Source organism: Oryctolagus cuniculus, chromosome 9 (genome assembly GCF_964237555.1).
Source record: "Oryctolagus cuniculus chromosome 9, mOryCun1.1, whole genome shotgun sequence".
In the NCBI taxonomy this organism is placed as follows: domain Eukaryota; kingdom Metazoa; phylum Chordata; class Mammalia; order Lagomorpha; family Leporidae; genus Oryctolagus; species Oryctolagus cuniculus.
Window position 1 is genome coordinate 16,235,211 of NC_091440.1, and position 12,486 is coordinate 16,247,696.

General features: G+C 38.7%; 1 protein-coding gene across 1 annotated transcript in view; it reads right to left on the reverse strand.

The window, feature by feature from the left end:
* Positions 1 to 12,486, reverse strand: part of HS6ST3 (heparan sulfate 6-O-sulfotransferase 3) — a 769,442-nt gene that overhangs the window by 578,900 nt on the left and 178,056 nt on the right. The window lies entirely within an intron of this gene.

The window sequence follows — 12,486 nt, forward strand, 5'->3', positions numbered from 1 at the left end:
TATAGTAGTTAAAGATCTGATGAATGAATTAACTAGATCATTACACATGAATTATTAAACAAACATCTATTTAGTATCTCATCTAGGTCAGACACTGTGTTGTCTTAGGATAGACTCATTAAAAGGCATGATCTCAATAGCCAAGGTACAGTTTACTGCGTGGTAGGCACACTGGTCTGGCTACTGTTTCAGTGTGTTCCCCAAGAGGCTGAGTCTTCAGTGTTGCGGCAGCGTGAGAGGCAATGAAACCCTTCAAAGGTCTTCAGGTCTGATTCCTCAGAAGAAATTAACGTAGCTCTTATGAGACCACTGAGCTCTCACAAGAGCACCTGTTAGAAGAGGATTCTAGTCCTTGACCTACTCTCTTGCTTCCTGTATGGCAATAAGGTCTCCTGCTCCCACAGGAGCAATACCACCACATGGGATGCAGCCAAGGGGTCCTCACCAGAGACCAAATCAATGAGGCCACTCAACCTTGGACTTTCAGCCCCTGAAAATGTGAGCTAAATAAACCTCTTTTTAAAGTAAAGTTATCCTGCCTCAGGTATTTTGTTAGAGTAACAAGACACAGACTAATACATCATTAAAAGGAAAGAAGCTATACCAAGGTGCTCACTAAATACATTAAATGTGCTCCTTGGACACATGTGGCCTCGTATGATACGTTAACTATATGAGGGGCTGGCAGCCCCATTTCACAGACAGGCTCAGGGAACTTCACAAACTGTAAAGGCTCATGCAAGGATCCCCAGAGCCAGAATCTGGATATAATTCTGCTTACTCCAAAACTTATATCCTTTTTATTCTATGTCTGTGCTTTTCTAATGTTTAATTTCTTTAATTTTTTGACAGTGATATGAGAACTAGGAAACAGATAATAAGATGACTTTGCTCAGATCACTCTGTTGCAGTAATTCTAAGACCATTCTATCCAGGATTTAGAAGCAGTCATTGCCAGATGCTGTGCTGTCAGTTCTACAAATGCTTCCATTTTCCCGTTTCACTTAGAGAATTCACCAACAGAGAGACCAAATGTATGGGTTCATCCGAATTTCAATAAAGAACTATCATTCCAAACCTCTAAGTCCTGGATCATAATAGTTAACTGATACAGTAAATTGCCAGATCAAATAGATTTTAATATTTATGACAATCATTAAAATATTGATGAGAGTGGTGACATTATTAACAACAATGAAAATAATTACAGTAGTAATCCTGTAAAATTCAATGGCACTCAAAGAATAGAGCAAAGGAAAAATATATTTGTCTCTTGGGTTCATTATACTCAATAAAATATTGGCTCTTGAAACATAGATTTCCATCCTAACATCTCCAGTGGAACATATTCCCTATTGCTCTTCTCTCTAATAACCTGCTGCTGTCTGTAGCCCTGACTTTCCTGTCATTGTTCCTTTTACTCCCTATTTATGCCCGTGAGCATTTCAAATTGAGCATCACCAGTTTCTACTTATATGTAGAAAAGTTATTTGTATTTTTTACTTACAAACATTTATGTAGTTCCTGTAAGTATCGTAACTGTTACAAGCACCAATTCATTTAATCCTCATGACAATGCTATGATGTAGGTGCTATTATTAACAGTGCTCTCACACTATTAATGAAGAAAATGAAGGGAAAAATAAAATGACTTGAAAAGAGGAATAAAATTAAGAGTTGGGCAGAGAAAGGTTTCAATGGCAGGCAGTCCGGCACTAGCAGCATTGCTCTAACCATAAGGTTAGGCTCCCCTTCTGACAAATAGAATCCACCTAGTGTACTGAAATAGGAGTATGAGCATGGATTATTGGAAAACTGACAATAATAAGTGATATTTGAGTAATCTTTGATTTTTCATCTTAGAGATTTGCATTCCAGATGCTATTGCAAGACTGCAATTAAATTTCCATGTAGAAATACAGCAGCTGGTTGGTGAAGGCCTTTCTGGGGCTGGAGGTAGCAGGATTGGGAAAAGGAAAGCCTCTCATCTCCTGCTCACCCCATTACTTGTGAGGCCCTGCTATCTTATTCAATTTGGAAGGATCTCCAATATTTCTGAGAACATCCATCCACGGGAATAAGTCCACTCACACCCCCTGCAAAGCAGTTATGACATTAACTCAACAGAAACATGAAGTCCTTTGGAGAAATGTTCCACCTTAGATTAAACCACAGCGCAGATGAAGCACATCAGCTATGAACCGGGTGACCATACATCCTTGTTTGCTTGGGATGATTCCAAATTTCATCTGTAGCCCAGGCTTAGATATTTATAGCATACTCTTCAACTTTCAAAAAGCATACTAGTTTGAGTAATAAAAGGTTGCAACACTCACCATGAATAACCAAGATTATAAGCCAATACACCCAGTAGTGCATTGTCCAGCAAGCAAGCGTGCCCAGCTCATCTAAAAATCCCCTTACTTACCATATCTGCTTTATGACTCCTCTAAATTCAGTTCTATTCTAAGTCCCCTCAAACACTCCATCCAGGGAAAAAATAACAAATGAAAAATGTGTGTTAATTATGTAACAACTTGTGCAAAGCCCTGTAAAAGCAGAAAAGGGTGGTGCCTTCTCTTTGGGTCCCTGCCATCCACTGGATGAGTAGAGGCTGATGTTGCCTTCTGGGGGTCAGCACACAGCCCAGGCTGTGCAAAATTCAAGGAGGTGCGACTGGACATTCACAGCAACCCATGAGATAGCATGAGAAAGGAAAACTGAGGCTTAGGAGACACTACTGAATTGACCAAGGAGACTGATAAATTGGACACTGCTGAAATAAAAAGGAATTTGTAGCTCCCCTATGTCCACTGCATTTTTGAAATGATAAAATGCTTCCAACATACACAAGAGTGTTCACATTTCACACAACTTTTACTTCCATTTATTACACGGTGATCTCTGTTTCCTGTCCAGTACCAATTGCCTATATCACCAGACAAAACACTGGGCTAACTATGGCCTGAGAGCACCACCATCATCTATACAGCATTTGTCTATATAAATATTTAGCTGTGTGGTTTTTTTTTCTTACACAGCAAAGACAGAAAAAAATGAAACTGTTAATACTGGTACTAATGCAATTTTGGAAATGCATGCTATCATTAAGAATGGCAAAAGCAATTCTTGAAAACCTCATGGGACATGAGCTGATCAATTGTGAGTACATTTGTGAAGAAAAGAGCAATAATTTAGTGATGTACCTGAAATGATAGAACATTATGCCTACAATGTGAAGTGTAGGGGTAGAAAAAATAGTGAGTTCTGTAAAACTCAGCACTGAGGAACAAAATCAGAAAAACATTTAAGCGACTCAGATGTCAGAAATCATAACAGTTGTTGATCTGAATAAAATTTTCCACAGACACTGAGAGGAAACAAAGGCGAGTTTCCACTTTCTCTGAACAAACTCTATGGAGGTCAGTAAGTCTGTATTGAAGTCAGCATCGTGAACACCTGCTGAATCTCCGGAAAAGTCAGAACCAGAAAGCCCAACTCAATGTCAAAATACATCTCCTCAATGGGAGACCCTCAAAAAGTACAAAATATACATATAGTGAAAGCATGCTGTATGAATTTCAAAAATTTTGCATCAAAATACTTTCATCATTTCCTTATATTTCTCAAAAACTTCTTTTCCATTGTTTTAAGTTTTTTTAATTATTTATTTGACATATAGAGTTAGACAGTGAGAGAGAGAAAGAGAGAGAGAAGAGTCTCCCTTACGTTGGTTCACCCCCCAAATGGCCGCTATAGCCGGAGCTATGCCAATCCGAAGCCAGGTGCCAGGTGCCTCCTCCTGGTCTCCCATGTGGGTGCAGGGGCCATCCTCCACTGTCTTCCCAGGCTACAGCAGAGAGCTGGACTGGAAGAGGAGCACCAGGACTAGAACCTGGAGCCCATATGGGATGCCGGCACTGCAGGCGGAGGATTAACCAAGTGAGCCATGGCGCCAGCCCCTCCAAAAACTTTTTGAAATACCCACGTGTCTTATAAAGTATATAGTGTAAGTTATAACATGAAAACCCTAGGTTGGAGAGTATTTATAAAATAAACTAACATTGCATGTAGGTAATGTTTGATATCATTGTTACTCTATTGGCCAAATATATGCATTGTAAAATTTAGAAAGAAAAGACATATACCCATACATAGCCCATATACCATATGTGCTACTATAATTACAGATTTTATAGTATTTTCATGACTCTGGGGCTATCTTTCCTCAATCCTTTGTTATTAACCTGCCTGTATTACTCAGCTTTTATACATTATTTCCATGCTTGTGTTTTTCAGAAAGACATTATGTAATAAAACAGAATAACATACAAACTGTTGGTTCTCACATAAACTGTCTCAGGTAGAGAGGGGCTTCTGTATCCCTACTTTAGAAGATCCAGTCCCTATCTCTGTATCTTCAATGTTTAGTCTTCTTCCACCTAGGTGGCAGATAATAATTACTTATTGAATTTGTGTTAAGTCTAAAATATTAGGAGTCTTTCTAAATGTAAAAGAATGACCTAACTTTCATCATTTACTTTAACTCACTCGTTCACAATTGGTCTTTAAGTAACAGCTGAAATCCACTTCACAATTCTCACCAAATGTTGGCTTTCCACTCACTGCCGTGGAAAAGCCATGGGTCAGGAATCAACATAGTCAGCTTTTTCCTTCAAGTTTTCCGAACATACAGCCTTCTTTCTCCTGGAACAACCTGAAGTTCCTTTTTCTAAAGCAAAATTTTTCTTTTCAGTCAAAAAGTCTCTTTAGTTCCTCTAAGGCAGACAGCTGCTGGGCTTCTCTCTGGAGCTTTTCTATTTTGTTATACCTTAGAGATCTAAAATGACATCACTTTTTTTTTCCCAGTTGATTCCAACTGAGCTCTTCCAGAAGAAACTGTGAAGATTAACCATAATTGTCTGTTTTAAAGGGCCAGAGTTTGGGGAAGTAACAACGTAGATCACCAGGCACTAATAAAGAGGGAGGTCCACTATACACTTATCAAAAGTAAAATACATTGTAGGGGCTGGTGTTGTGGCGTAGAGGGTAAAGCCACAGCCTCCAGTGCCAGCATCCCATATGGGTGCCAGTTCGAGTCCCAACTGCTCCATTTCCAATCCAGCTCCCCACTATCACCTGGGAAAGCAGTAGAAGATGACCTAACTCCTTGGGCCCTTGCACCCAAGTGGAAGACCTGGAAGAAGCTCCTGGCTCCTGGCTTCAGATTGGCACAGCTCCAGCCGTTGCGGCCAATTGGGGAGTGAACCAGAGGATGGAAGACCTCTCGCTCTGCCTCTCCTTCTCTCTATGTGTAACTCTTTCAAATAAATAAATAAATCTTTTTTTTTAACTTTTATTTAATGAATATAAATTTCCAAAGTACGATTTATGGATTACAATGGCTTCCCCCACATACCGTCCTTCCCACCCACAACCCTCCCCTTTCCCACTCCCTCTCCCCTTCCATTCACATCAAGATTCATTTTCGATTATCTTAATATACAGAAGATCAGCTTAGTATACATTAAGTAAGGATTTCAACAGTTTGCTCCCACACAGAAACATAAAGTGAAAAATAATAGATGATTTTTTTTTAAATGATGATGAAATCAGATCAGACCTATTGTCATGTTTAATCCCAGTGAGAGTCAATTTGGGAGTTGATAATTTCTTTTTTTTTTTCTTTTTTCTTTTTTTTTTTTTTTTACAGAGGATCAGTTTAGTATACATTGAGTAAAGATTTTTTTTAAAAAAATAAAAGTACATTGTAGCCCAATATGCTTTCCCATGGAAAAATTATAATCTATATACATCCAGAAAATGGAAGGATATGTTCTACATATCAATTAAAGGCAAGACTTGCCCTATTCACCTTTTCACACTTATGTAACATTTGAGATTTTAATAAGCCCACGTTTCTCCTATAATTAAAGCGAAAAGAAAACTCATCAGTATTTTTGAATCTGCAATGCCTTGTTTTTACAAGGCCCTGCCCTAGGCCAAAGATACAAGGATTAATTGTGTCCACACCATGAAAGAGATCATGATCTCCATGAAATGAACACATATACTATTTGCAATACAACACTAATTTGATATGGATGCAAAAAGATACATATTTTGGCACTCTTTAATACCTAAAAAGGAAATAATTAATTCACTGGTGCCACTATGCTCTCGTGGAGAAGGTTAAGGAATTTAAGATGAAAAACCAGCTGGTGACACGACCTCAGCAAAATGACAGAAAAGGAAGCTCCAGTTACCAATCACCCCAGAAGCAACAATTTCTGCAATTACCCCTGGAGGAGAATACCTTCTGGGAGCTCTATAGCACAGGTTCAAGTATACAATGTGGCAAAAAGTTTGGAGGTGGAGGCATTGAAGAGAAACACATTCTTCACATCACCCCTCCCTCCAAGGTGGCACAGCTCGGCGCCAAGAGAGGCTCCCTTCCTTGGGGTTTCTCACAGAGGGGAACACCGAAACAAAGTGAAAGCCCCACTTCCCCAGCCTTGCAGGGTGCTGCCCTGGAGATCCACCTCTGCCTACACTCCTTAACAGGGAAGGAATCCACAGAGTTGAATTGTCTGAGGACAACCGGAGAGAGAGCATGCATAGCCCAAGGCTGCAGCTCTCAACAACCCACAGCAGATCCTACTCACCAGCTGGCAGACTCAACCTAGAAGCCAACACCTGAACACAAGATCACTCACCTGAGGAAGCCCTGCTGCGAGCAGTCGACACACTCTCCAGCACCCTACACCCTGTACGTTCCTGAGCATGGCTCATCTGAGTTCCCATAGACAATACGCATATCTTGACAGAATGCGTGGACCTGCGCAGCTGGCCCAACTCCGATGGGTTGGGAAAAGCCACACACATTTGAACACTTGAGAGAACTGCCCTAAGTAAATAAACGGAGGCTCTCAGTACCAGGTGTGGCCGCTAGGGTCAAGAGAAGGCACACAATCCTCACTTGCCACCTAAGAAGGAGAAAGAATTGTGCAGAGGGGAATCTACACTGAGGCCCTGAGAGCTGGGCACACTGGTGATGATCACTGTCTCCCAAAGCCAGTAGTAAATGGTGAAGATGACTACTTCAAATGTGAGGACAGGAACGAAAGCATCAAGGACGTGAAGAACCAAGGAAATATTTTATCACTAGAGGAGCAGAGTAAAACTCCACTGACTGATCCCAAGAAATGGAGACACACGAATTCCATGACCAAAAACTTAGAAAACAATCATCTCAAAGAAGCTCAGAGAGCTACAAGAGAACATAGATAGTTGTATAAATCAGGAAAAAAGACATAAAATTAGAAGTTCAACAAAATATAAAAAGAGAAATAGGTATTCTGGAGCCAAAGCACACAGTGACAAAACTGAAGAATTCAACAGAGAACTTCAACGTAAAGTAGACAAAAAGCCAAAGGAGAAATAAGGGAACTCCATGATAGGTCACTCAAAATATCCCAGTCAGAAGCATAAAAAGATAAAGGAATGAAAAAGCCTAGGAGACTTAGAGACTCCATCAAGCAAACCAATATACACATTAGCAGAGAAAGAGTACAGAAAAGGGTAGCAGCTTATTTAAAGAAATAATGACAAAAAAACTTCCCAAATTTGTAGCAGGATCCAGGAAGCCCAAGAACGTCAAAACTGTTGAGCACAAAGAGGTCTTCACCAAAACACATTTTAATCAAATTTTCTGAAGTCAAAAAGAAAGAAAGAAATTTCAAAGTAGAAGGAGAAAAGTGAATTGTCATGAGGGATACTTGATAAAGATCAGCGCATCTCCTAAAGGCAGAGAGGGAGTAAGAAGATATGGTACAAGAACTGAAAGAAAAATACTGTTAACCAAATATATAACACCTGGCAAAACTGTCTTTCAGAATGAACAAGATGTAAAGACCTCCCAGACCATCATAAGTTGAAAGAGTTCATCAGCACTAGACCTTCTTCAAAAGAAACACTACAGAGATTTCTTCAAGTTGAAACAAAATACACTGAATATACATGCAGTAAAATTCTCAATGCTGAAGACAAGCAAGTAATTCATTTCAGAATGCCCCAACACACTAATGATAATGCATAAAGACCTGGAAGAAGCTCCTGGATCCTAGCTTTGGCACGGCCCAGCCCAGCACTTGCAGCCATTTGGGGAATGAAAGAGTAGATGGAAGTGCTCTCTCTATATCTCTCTTTCTCACTCTCTCTCTGTAACTCTTTCAAATAAATAAATAAATCTTTTTTTAAAAAGAGTGTTCAAGGGGTCAACACTGTAGTGTAGTGGGTAAAGCCACTGCCTGCAGTGCCAGCATCCCATATGAATGCCGGTTAGAGTCCTGGCTGCTCCACTTCCATTCCAGCTCTCTGCTATGGCCTGGGGAAGCAGTAGAAGATGGCCCAAGTCCTTGGGCCCCTGCACCCACCTGGGAGACCTGGAAGAAGCTCCTGGCTCCTGGCTTCAGATCAGCGCAGCTCTGGCCGTTGCTGCCAACTGGGGAGTGAACCAGCAGATGGAAGGTCTCTTTCTCTCTCTTTGCCTCTCCTTCTCTCTCTATGTAACTCTGACTTTCAAATAAAATAAATAATTCTTTAAAAATATTCAAAATAACCATAGCTACAACAATTTGTTAATGGGTACATGATATAAGAAGATGTAAATTATGGCATCAATAACATAAAATGGGGTTAAAAAGGTAAGGGAGTTTGCTGTTGATGAAAATTATCATCAGATTAAAATAGACTGAAAAACTATCAAATGTTGTAAGACTCATGATAACAACTAAGAAAACACCTGCGGTAGATACACAAAACACTGGGAAAAAAAATGTGTACCATTACCAAAACCCATCAAATGACAAAGGAGACAGCAAAACATAAAAAAAAAAAAAAAGACAAGAGAACTATAAACAGTCAGAAAATAATTAACACAATAGTAATTGTAAATCTTTATCAACAATTAATTTTAATGTACATGGATTAAATACTTTAATCAAGATATAGAGTGATTAAAAACAATAATACAAAAAATTAGAGCTGGCATTGTGGAATAGGGGGTAAAACTGCCATCTGTGATACCAGTTCAAGTACAGGCTGATCGACTTCATATCCAGCTCCTTCCTAATGCACCTGGGAAAGCAGTAGAAGATGGCCCAAGTCCTTGGGCCCCTGCACCCAGGTGGGAGACCTGGAATAAGCATCTGGCTCCAGGCTTTTGTCTGGACCAGCCCTGGTCATTGTGGCCATTTGGGGAGTGAACCAGTGGATTGAAGATATCTCTCCCTCTCTCTCTCAATTCTGACTTTCCAATAAATACTTTAAAAAAAAAAAAAAAACTTAGTCTAAGCTGCCAAGAAGAGTAACTTCTGCTTTAAAGACACTTAAGGAAAAAAAACTGAAGGGATAGAAGAATATATTTCATGCAAATGGTAAAGAAAACAGAACAGGGGGCTATACTCCTATCAAATAAAATAGACTTAAAAAATTGTCCTGAGAGACAAAAAAGATAATTGTATAAAGACCAAGGGATCAGCTCACCAAGAGGATACAGCAATGACAAATATATAAACAAACATTTAAAGAATTAATGCCTATTCTTCTCAAACTCTTCCAAAAATTGAAGAGGAGGATACACTTCCAAACCCAGTCTACAAGGTCAGCACTGCCCTAATACAAAAACATGAAAATAAAAATTAGAGATCAACATCCCAGATGTACATATACATATACGCAAAATTCTTCTACCAAATACTAGAAGAGCTAACTGAATAACATATTAAAACGATCTCCATAAGCAAATGAGATTTGCTTGAAATGCAAGCATGGTTTAACTTCTACAAATCATTAAATGCCATATACCACAGTAACAGAACAAAGGATAAAAAGCATATAATCATCTCAACAGATGCAGAAAAACTATTTGACAGAATTAAATATCCACTCAAAATGCAAAAAAAAAAAAAACTGTCAGCAAATCATGTATAGAAGGAGTATACCTAACACAATATATGCCAAATATGTTTAAAAAAATATGTAAAACTAACATAATGATAAAAAGTGAAAAAGTTGAAAGCTTTTTCTAAAAATTAAAGAAAAAAAAAGAAAGGAAGGAAGAGGATTGAGGGAGAAACAGGAAGGGAGGGAAGTATGGCTATCTTCTTAGAACAATACCTCTAAAATACATATAATCTCTTTTTTTTTTTTTTTTTTTTGACAGGTCGAGTTATAGACAGTGAGAGAGAGAAAGCGAGAGAGAGAGAGAAAGATCTTCCTTCCATTGGTTCACTCCCCAAATGGCCGCTCAGGCCGGTGCTGGGCCAATCTGAAACCAGGAGTTCTCCCATGTGGATGCAGGGGCCCAAGCACCTGGGCCAACCTCCAGTGCTCTCCTGGGCCACAGCAGAGAGCTGGACTGGAAAAGGAGCAACCGGGACTAGAACCCAGCACCCATATGGGATGCCAGCACCACAGGTGGAGGATTAACCAAGTGAGCTATGGCACCTGCCCTTCTCCTCTTTATATTAATGCATTTTTTTAAAAAAGATCAAGAACAAGACAAAAATTCCCATTCTCACCACTTTTATTCAACATAGCAATGAAGTCTTAGCCAGAGAAATTAGGAAAGAAAAAGAATCAAAAGTCACCCAAATCAGAAAGGAAGAATACATATTTCCTATTTCCTAATGAACTGATCTTAAATATAGAAAACCCTATAGATTCCATCAAAAACACTATTAGAAGTAATAAATAAATTCAGTCAATTTGCAGGATATAAAATAAACATAAAATAAATCAGTTACACATCTATACACTGACAATGCATAATCTGAAAAAGAAAATAATCCCATTTACAACAGCACCAAATTTTGCCCTAGGAGTTAGAAAACTTGTACACTGAAAACTATAAAACATTAATGAAATTGATGAAGACACAAGCAAATGTAGTTATTGTTTATTGGCTAGAAGGATTAATATTATTAAAATGTTCATATAAATCTATGAAATCACTATAAAACTCCAAAAACATTCTTTCCACATTAACAGAAAAGAATACTAAATTCACATGACCATAAAAGACCAACTTATCCAAGCAATCTAGAACAAGAACAACCAACTGGCATAGACTAATAGAACAGAACAGAGGCCAGAAATAAACTCACACATTTAGTTAACTAATTTTTTTTTTTTTTTTACAAAAGTGTCCAGAATGCACAATGTGGAAAGGATAGATCCTTCAATAAGTGATGCTTGGGAAAATAATATCCTCATGCAAAATAATAAAATTAGACCTTAATCTTATACCATACATAAAAATCAACTCACAATGCATTAAAGACTTAAACATAAGACCTGAAACTACAAAACCATTAGCAAAAACACATAGGGGAGCGGCCGCATTACACTGTTCTTGGTGGTTTTTTGAACATAACAGCAACAGCAAATATAAACAAAAGGAAATAATCAAAGTGAAATGGTAGTCTGCACAATGGGAGATATTACTTCAAAACTTACAACTGCTAAGGGTAACATCCAAACATTACAAGGAACTCAGACTGAATATCAAAAAACAAAACAGGGACAACAAACCTATATAAACAAATCCAAACCACAATGTAGTACCACTTCACGCCTATTTGAATGGCCTTTTTTTTTTTTTTTTTTAATGTTAACAAAATGTGGGCAGGGATGTGGAGAAAAGGAACTCTTGTACATTTCTATGGGAAGGTAAATTAGTATGGTCACTATTAAAACAGTATGGGGTTTCCTCAAAAGATTAAAAATAGAACTACTGCAAGATCCAGCAATCTCGTTTCTGAGTATTTGTCCAAAGGAATTGAATGAATTTGTTGAAGATCTCTGTGTCCCATGTTCACTTCAGCTGTCTTCACAGTAGCCAAGAGATGAAAATAACAGAAATGGCCATCGATAGATGAATAAATAGGAAAATGTCGGGACATACATACAATGAAATGTTATTTACCCTCAAAAGAGAAGGAAATCCTGCCAACATGAATGGACTTAGAGGACATCATATGAAGTGAAATTAGCCAGGCACAGAACAACAAACAGTTGTATGATCTCACTTATATATGTGAAATTAGCCAGGCACAGAAAGGCAAACACTTGCACGATCTCACTTACACATGAAATCTAAAATAGTCAAACTCAAAGAAGCAGGGTAGCTGTCAGATGCAGGGAGGAGGGTGAAATGGAGAAGAGATGGCTAAAAGATGAAGTTTCAATGACACAGAAAAAAAAAATTCTGGAGATCTATTCTACACAGAGTGCCTACAAATTCTTTTTTTTTTTTTTTTTTTTTTTTTTTTTTTTTTTGACAGGCAGAGTGGACAGTGAGAGAGAGAGAGACAGAGAGAAAGATCTTCCTTTGCCGTTGGTTCACCCTCCAATGGCCGCCGCGGCCGGCGCGCTGCGGCCGGCGCACCGCGCTGATCCGATGGCAGGAGCCAGGAGCCAGGT